The sequence below is a fragment of the Physeter macrocephalus genome, chromosome 7 (genome assembly GCF_002837175.3).
Source record: "Physeter macrocephalus isolate SW-GA chromosome 7, ASM283717v5, whole genome shotgun sequence".
NCBI classification, from domain to species: domain Eukaryota; kingdom Metazoa; phylum Chordata; class Mammalia; order Artiodactyla; family Physeteridae; genus Physeter; species Physeter macrocephalus.
In genome coordinates this window covers 69,934,580-69,942,259 of record NC_041220.1, presented here as the reverse complement: position 1 = coordinate 69,942,259, position 7,680 = coordinate 69,934,580, and positions in this window count along the sequence as shown.

Sequence of the window (7,680 nt, the reverse complement as noted above, 5' to 3'; positions counted from 1 at the left end):
GGCTCCGGACGCGCAGGCTCAGCGGCCATGGCTCACGGGCCCAGCCGCTCCGCGGCATGTGGGATCTTCCCATACCGGGGCGCCAACCCGGTTCCCCTGCATCGGCAGGCGGACGCGCAACCACTGCGCCACCAGGGAAGCCCTCATGAAACCTTTTTAAGGGCATTTTTTTTTCACTATATCACACTGGTGCTTCTTAAAAATTAGTGACTGGAAAGTAGAAAATGATCATTAGCAACGGGATGAAGCCCAAGCAGATGCTCTGGTGAGGTAAAGCTTATGGCACGGAGCAGAGACACAATTAACAAATACTGTTGGATTTGCCATGGCGGAAGTGAGTTTTATGACTCATAACAAAACTCCACAAAGAGGATTTTGGCAGTCTCAGGTCAACTTTCAGCAGCCCTTGCTTAAGACTCAGCTTGCTTAATGGGCTGAGCTACCCTAAGTCCTCCTGGGGCTCAATAGATAAATGACTATGGTCTTTAGACCTTGAGATTTGGAGCTGAAGCTGCTTGTGCTGGAAGAGGCAGATTAGCAATGACTGTTAATATTAAAGAGCGGGCTTCCCTGGTGGAGCAGTGGTTGAGAGTCCGCCTGCCGATGCAGGGGACGCGGGTTCGTGCCCAGCTTGCTTAATGGGCTGAGCTACCCTAAGTCCTCCTGGGGCTCAATAGATAAATGACTATGGTCTTTAGACCTTGAGATTTGGAGCTGAAGCTGCTTGTGCTGGAAGAGGCAGATTAGCAATGACTGTTAATATTAAAGAGCGGGCTTCCCTGGTGGGGCAGTGGTTGAGAGTCCGCCTGCCGATGCAGGGGACACGGGTTCGTGCCCCGGTCTGGGAGGATCCCACATGCCGCGGAGCGGCTGGGCCCGTGAGCCATGGCCGCTGAGCCTGCGCCTCCGGAGCCTGTGCTCCGCAGCGGGAGAGGCCACAACAGTGAGAGGCCCGCGTACCGCAAAAAAATATATATATATATATTAAAGAGCAATAGATCAGTGGGATTTAAATTAGGGGAAGCGATGCCAGTTCTCTTCTGAGGGCATAGAGACATCATACAAGGAATGGGATGAAAGTATGTTCTCAACTATACCTTAATTACAGAAACTTGAATCAGAAAAGTCATGTATGAGCTATGTCTTCTCGTCTTTTTGCCCCTTCATTCTGGGTCGCACCAATAAAAGAACTATTTTCTCCCTATGCCAAGAGATAAACGTTTCATTAAAACAAAACATAAAGTAAAAATGGGGGAGTTATTTGTTTCTCTGAGTAGCACAAACAATGATGAAACTGCAACAAATCTAACTCACAAATCTACAGGGCAGGTAAATCCTACATAATTAACTCAGGCAGCCCTTCTAATGGTTGTTACCAATTTAACATCCAAACCACAGTGCCTTAAATTTGTGTCTTTCTTCTCAAGACCTCTAGGGTTTCTGGAAAATTAAATAATAAAAAATTTTTAAATGGGAAAAAAGGCTTCTTTAAAACATATGAATACATAAATAAATGAAGGCATCTTTCACCAGCCACATGGTCTCATAGCCTGGTAACTGGCGTCAATAAGACGTTCTAGTCCTGTGAAGGGGGAGAGGAACTTGGGCTTGCTGTCTGTGTGGATGACCTTTCAGAGTTTAACCAGTTGAAAGAAATTTTGTTGAACTTCCTTCACAGTCAGTGATACCGTGAGATTGGATGTGCTTGACTGCATTCTTTTTTACCCCTAGAAGGGTTTCCCCTCAAAGGAGGTTGCATTAGCTTATTTAGAAACATTGCAAAAGTGACGCTAATTCAAGTTAGAGTTCGTTTCTTGCAAAGCCCTGTGGGGAACTTAGATGGTTAGGTTTTCAATTTTAGACTGAAGAAGAGAATTCGTGAAATAAGAAGATGGGGCTGAGCCTTGCTAGTCTTATAATAATAAGGACTAAGAAGTGTGCACTAAATCTGCTGACAACTGATGCAATTTAGTTATGAAAATCTCTGAACGAATAACATACTGTCACAAGTTTGCTGCTTGTATTGAATTCTAACTTCCATTCTGTTGGGGAATTTTCACATTGGACTGGGTTTGATATTTCACTCTGCCAAGAATAATCGCTAAAGAAAGTGGTGCATACAGACCACTGTAATTCATTTAAAAATATTAATCCTACAGTCTCCTTCCACTCAAGATTGTTTTTAAAAACCCTGACAATATTATTTTCTCTTGAGTGATAGATCGATATCAGCAGTCTTGAAGGGGGAAAAAAGCACTATTGGGAGAAGTTTTGAAAATGTAAAGCTCAACAAAATCCTTAAAAACATAAATCTATTGTTATTCTTATTTCACTAATCCTAAATTTTCTGGCACTGCCTGTGATGTCTTCTTCCTTTATTAAGCAGGAGGGAGCATGCCAGTTAGAACAGTAATTAGCAAAGTGATGAAGCCAAAGTTTCTCATAAGTTGCTATCAAAATACACCTATTGAGACTTCCCTGGTGGTGCAGTGGTTAAGAATCCACCTGCCAATGCAGGGGACACGGGTTCGAACCCTGGTCCAGGAAGATCCCACGTGCCGCGGAGCAACTAAGCCCGTGCGCCACAACTATTGAGCCCGTGTGCCACAACTACTGAAGCCCACGTGCCTAGAGCCCGTGCTCCACAAGAAGAGAAGCCCCTGCAATGAGAAGCCCGCGCACCGCAATGAAGAGTAGCCCCTGCTCGCCGCAACAAGAGAAAGCCCGCGTGTAGCAACGAAGACCCAACGCAGCCAAAAATAAATAAATAGATAAATAAACACACACACCTATTTTTCTATGATTGCTTTCCTGCACTCTCCACTGTTTCTGAATCTGGAAGTTTGAGGCCGGCAGAGAGATCAGATGGATTTGGTGACTTATGTGAAGGCACAGGACAGCACCAGACACGCGCTTGCTATGGATGGCCACGACGAGAGCTCTGGACCAGTTGCTTCTACTCTATGCTCTGTGGCTGTCCAGTGGGATAACCACACCCTCTATTTCCCAATTACAGCTTGGTTGCTGTAAAAATGATGACTAATAATTGACTCATGTTGGTTGTTCTTCATTTGTCTTGAGACACATTTTATTAAGTATACTTTCCCAACTTGTAAGTTATATTCTATGAGAGGTAACCCCAGAAAGTCACCCTATTTGGAATGTACCACGGGAAGGAAGGAAAGGGAGGGAGGAAAAGTGGGTAGTGCATTCACTCCATGATTCTTCGAGAAATGAAATTGCTACCAACAGGTGTCACTCTGACAAATTTCTAAGCAGATTTTAGAGCTTCGGAGAGTTGTTTGAGGGGCCTGCATTAGCCAGCAGCTGTGAAGATCACCAGCGAGACTGAATGATCCTCTGCATAAACTGGGCAGAAGCCCAATTAACAGAAAGATGGGAAGTGGGGAAAACAGGCATTTTTATCCATACCTCTATGACTCCTTAGAGGTTACTGAGGTACCCTGTGAAGACTGAGAAGGTGTATAGGGCATATTACTCTAGTCATTACTATCTATAAATGATGAACAGCCCCAAATGACAGTCTCTGTCTGAAGGAAAAAAAGACAAATTTAGAAAGTGTCTTTTCAGCCCACTGAAGCAATGTCATCACCCAGCATTTAAAAGAGAAACAACCACAAGTAATAAATAGTGATTATTCCAAAGATGCAGAATGTAGAGACCGCACATTACTGCCTTGAAAGCAGAAAAGTTTTCTTCTTTTCTGAAATCAGTGACCCCCAAACTCTGTCATTAGTAAAAATAATTAAAAGGTGCTCTAAGAGGGAATGGATGGATGATTGCCACTAAGAGGCACATTCTCATCAATTTATTACTGATTTTTAACTTTGCTTCATTAGGACATGTCTGTTGAAGGCCATTTAGGACTAAAGAGATTTGCCTGTACTTCACATTGCCTCCATATTGGTTCCAGGGAAGGAGCATCATTTCAGTTTGTTGTACTCCATGGACTTATACGTACAGTGAGATGGAGGGAAATCTACTGCCTTGTAAATCTTCCAATCAAGGAAGTGGTCAACTTCTTTAGGATGTTCTTGGGACTGACTGACTGGGCTTTTAGGAGTCAATTCTGGGAAACAATCATCAGCTAAGCAAATTGTGAAGCAGTTCACATGTCATTTATGCTTCTGCCTCAGTGAGAAGTATGAATAAAATTTGACCCTGTCCCAGATAAATTAGGTAGCTGAAAGTGCACTAGGCTTAAGTTCCCTCAGTAACTTTAGCTCTGTGTGTCCAGCTGTCACATACTTCATGAAGATTGCCTCATGGGAGAGGGGGAGCTCTCCTAGTTGTCTGATCTTAAGGCCATGCAACAGGTGCCATCACAACTGACAGCAGAGGGTTCATCTCAGAAATAATCTCTAGATGAGTTCACAGAGCAGAGATCCTTTTTCTTTTTAAAATACTCTTGGCCAAATAAATTATTCTTATCATGTCTCTGCCTTAGGGCTAAACATCTACATATATGTCTCTTGGTTTCCCCGTGTATATCTCTTGTGATGGGGGTGTAAAGACATAAATTGATCTATCCCAGAGTTGGGCTACCACTAAGGAGACTGGAATTAGGCATTTGTTGGCTGTCTATGGCATAATTTGCTAGAGCTTGTCTTTGTCTTTGTCTCCTATAAAATAGCAAATGCCATACCAAATGGCCTTGAACTTTATTTGAAAGGATCAACTATTTAGGAGTCTCTAGAGTGAAATTTTCCCCATTGATATCATTGTTTTCATTTCCACAAAGCCTAACACAAAACCTGGTATAAAGTAGACCGTGAGTAAATGAATAATTGACTAAAGTGTTAGTTCATGTCATGGATGCAGTGGCCTTTTTTATTCTTTTCCACATGGTGTTAGGTATAGAGAATGAATCTAAGACCATCTGAAATAAATTCTTGAATAAAAACTGGAAATCATATTTGCTTTAGTCATGTAAATAAAGGAAAGTATTGCTTTGTTTAATTTGGTGGAAGGCTTGGAAAACTGGATTATGCTTTTAGGTATTTTTTAAATGAACTTGTTTATGACAAGAGAACATCCAAATTGCCATGGTAAAATAAATGCACAGAATGAACCCATTATCCAGTACTCATAGAGCACTGTTTGTCAATGATTAACAAATCCAACTGATATTAAGAACTTAGCCCCCTCTAATGGAGCAGACCACAGGGAAATATCAAAGAAGTGGTAACAGCTGGCTTGTTAATATTCTCAGTCTTTTTTCTTTTACAAGAGAAAACAAATGGGAAAGCACAAAAGTAATTATACAGTAGTTCTCTTTAAGGTAAACCATAAAAAGTAAAAGTACCGACTAGACTGAGAGCATTACCATATCCCAGATCAGAAATTCTAACATTGGATATCAGGAATATAAAGTGTTATTAGCTTAAGGAACACTAATACATAAGGAATTGATTTTATTCTTTGGTAAATACTTTACTATTAGACACAATCACAGATCCTAATGAGGAGGAGCATTTATCTCATTAAGTCACTACTACATGCCATCTGTATCCAAGTCAAGCCCCTATGAAGGAGACTTTCGAATAGCAAAAAAGAGCATAGAGAATGCCAAATCTTACCTTGTCCTCGTGGTTTTTAAAAATATCTCAGTTTATTTTGAACCATTATGAAAGTAGTTATTTGAAATGGTAAAAATGAAAGATAAATACAGAGCTAATCCTTTCAAGAAAAAGGCGCTCTCCTGTCTTTCGTATTCTCTCTGCCCTTCCTCACTCCCTCCTGAACACACAAATTGGGTCAAAGTTCACTTGGTCAAAGCCGTCTTCCCTGACTCTTGGGTATAGAAAGATCCCTGCTCATATAGAGTACGTGTTGGCTAGATCATCATACTCATCATATGCGAGTTTGTTCCTTTCTTTTTAGTTCCACTCAGTAGAGTGCCTGGCAGATGGTAGATATCCAATCCCTATTTGTTAAATGAATGAACAAGTAAATGAATGAAACGCTTAAATGGTAAAGGTTCAACTGTCCCAGCATCACCCTAAACCAAGTAGAGATTTTTAGATAATATTTTATGAGTATTAACTGAAAAGATACATTTAAAAACATTTTTTAATCAGCAGAACTTTATGCTTATTAGGCCTGATATACATAAAGCAGAGGGGGCAGTTAGATCCCTCTATAGCTTCTTGCATTAAGATACTACTTAAATTTCTAAAAGGCCATTTGTGGAAGAAAATCTTTCTCTGAGTCATTGTAAGTGCCAGTTCTCAATGACTTCTTGGATCACCTGAAATTTTTTTTTTGTTTTTCAACATCTTTAATGGAGTATAATTTTCTACAATGGTGCGTTAACCTCTTCAGTATAACAAAGTGAATCAGCCATACGTATACATATATCCACATATCCCCTCCCTCTTGCGTCTCCCTCCCACCCTGCCCAACCCACCTCTCTAGGTGATCACAAACAGCAAGCTGATCTACCTTTGCTATGTGGCTGCTTCCCACCAGCCATCCATTCTACATGTGGTAGTGTATATATGTCCATGCCACTCTCTCACCTCTGCCCAGCCCACCCCTCCCACACCAGGTCCTAATGCCCACACTCCACATCTGCATCTTTATTTCTGCCCTGCCCCTAGGTTCTTCAGAAAAAAAATTTTTTTTTAAGATTCCATATATATCTGTTAGCATACATTATTTGTTTTTCTCTTTCTGACTTACTTCACTCTGTATGACAGACTCTAGGTCCATCCACCTCACTAGAAATAACTCAATTTCGTTTCTTTTTATGGCTGAGTAATATTCTATTGTATATATGTGCCACATCTTCTTTATCCAGTCATCTGTCTATGGACACTTAGGTTGCTTCCATGTCCTGGCTATTGTAAATAGTGCTGCAATGAACATTCTGGTAAATGACCCTTTTTGAATTATGGTTTTCTCAGGGTATATGCCCAGTGGTGGGATGGCTGGGTTGTATGGTAGTTCTATTTTTAGTTTTTTAAGGAACCTACATACTGTTCTCCATACTGGCTGTATCAATTTACATTCCCACCAAGAGTGCAAGAGAGTTGAACCTACATACTGTTCTCCATACTGGCTGTATCAATTTACATTCCCACCAACAGTGCAAGAGAGTTCCCTTTTCTCCACACCCTCTCCAGCATTTATTGTTTGTAGATTTTTTGATGATGGCCATTTGACTGGTGTGAGGTGATACCACATTGTAGTTTGCATTCTAGATTTGCATTGTAGCTTTCCATTTCTCTAATGATTAGTGACGTTGAGTATCCTTTCATGTGTTTGTTGACAATCTGTATGTCTTCTTTGGAGAAATGTCTATTTAGATCTTCTGCCGATTTTTGGATTGGGTTGTTTGTTTTTTTGATATTGAGCTGCATGAGCTGCTTGTATATTTTGGAGATTAATCCTTTGTCAGTTGTTTCATTTGCAAATATTTTCTCCCATTCTGTGGGTTGGTTTTTCATCTTGCTTATGGTTTCCTTTGCTGGGCAAAAGCTTTTAGGTTTAATTAAGTCCCATTTGTTTATTTTTGTTTTTATTTCCATTTCTCTAGGAGGTGGGTCAAAAAGGATCTTGCTGAGATTTATGTCAGTGTTCTGCCTAGGTTTTCCTTGAAGAGTTTTATAGTGTCTAGCCTTACATTTAGGTCTTTAATCCATTTTGAGTATATAT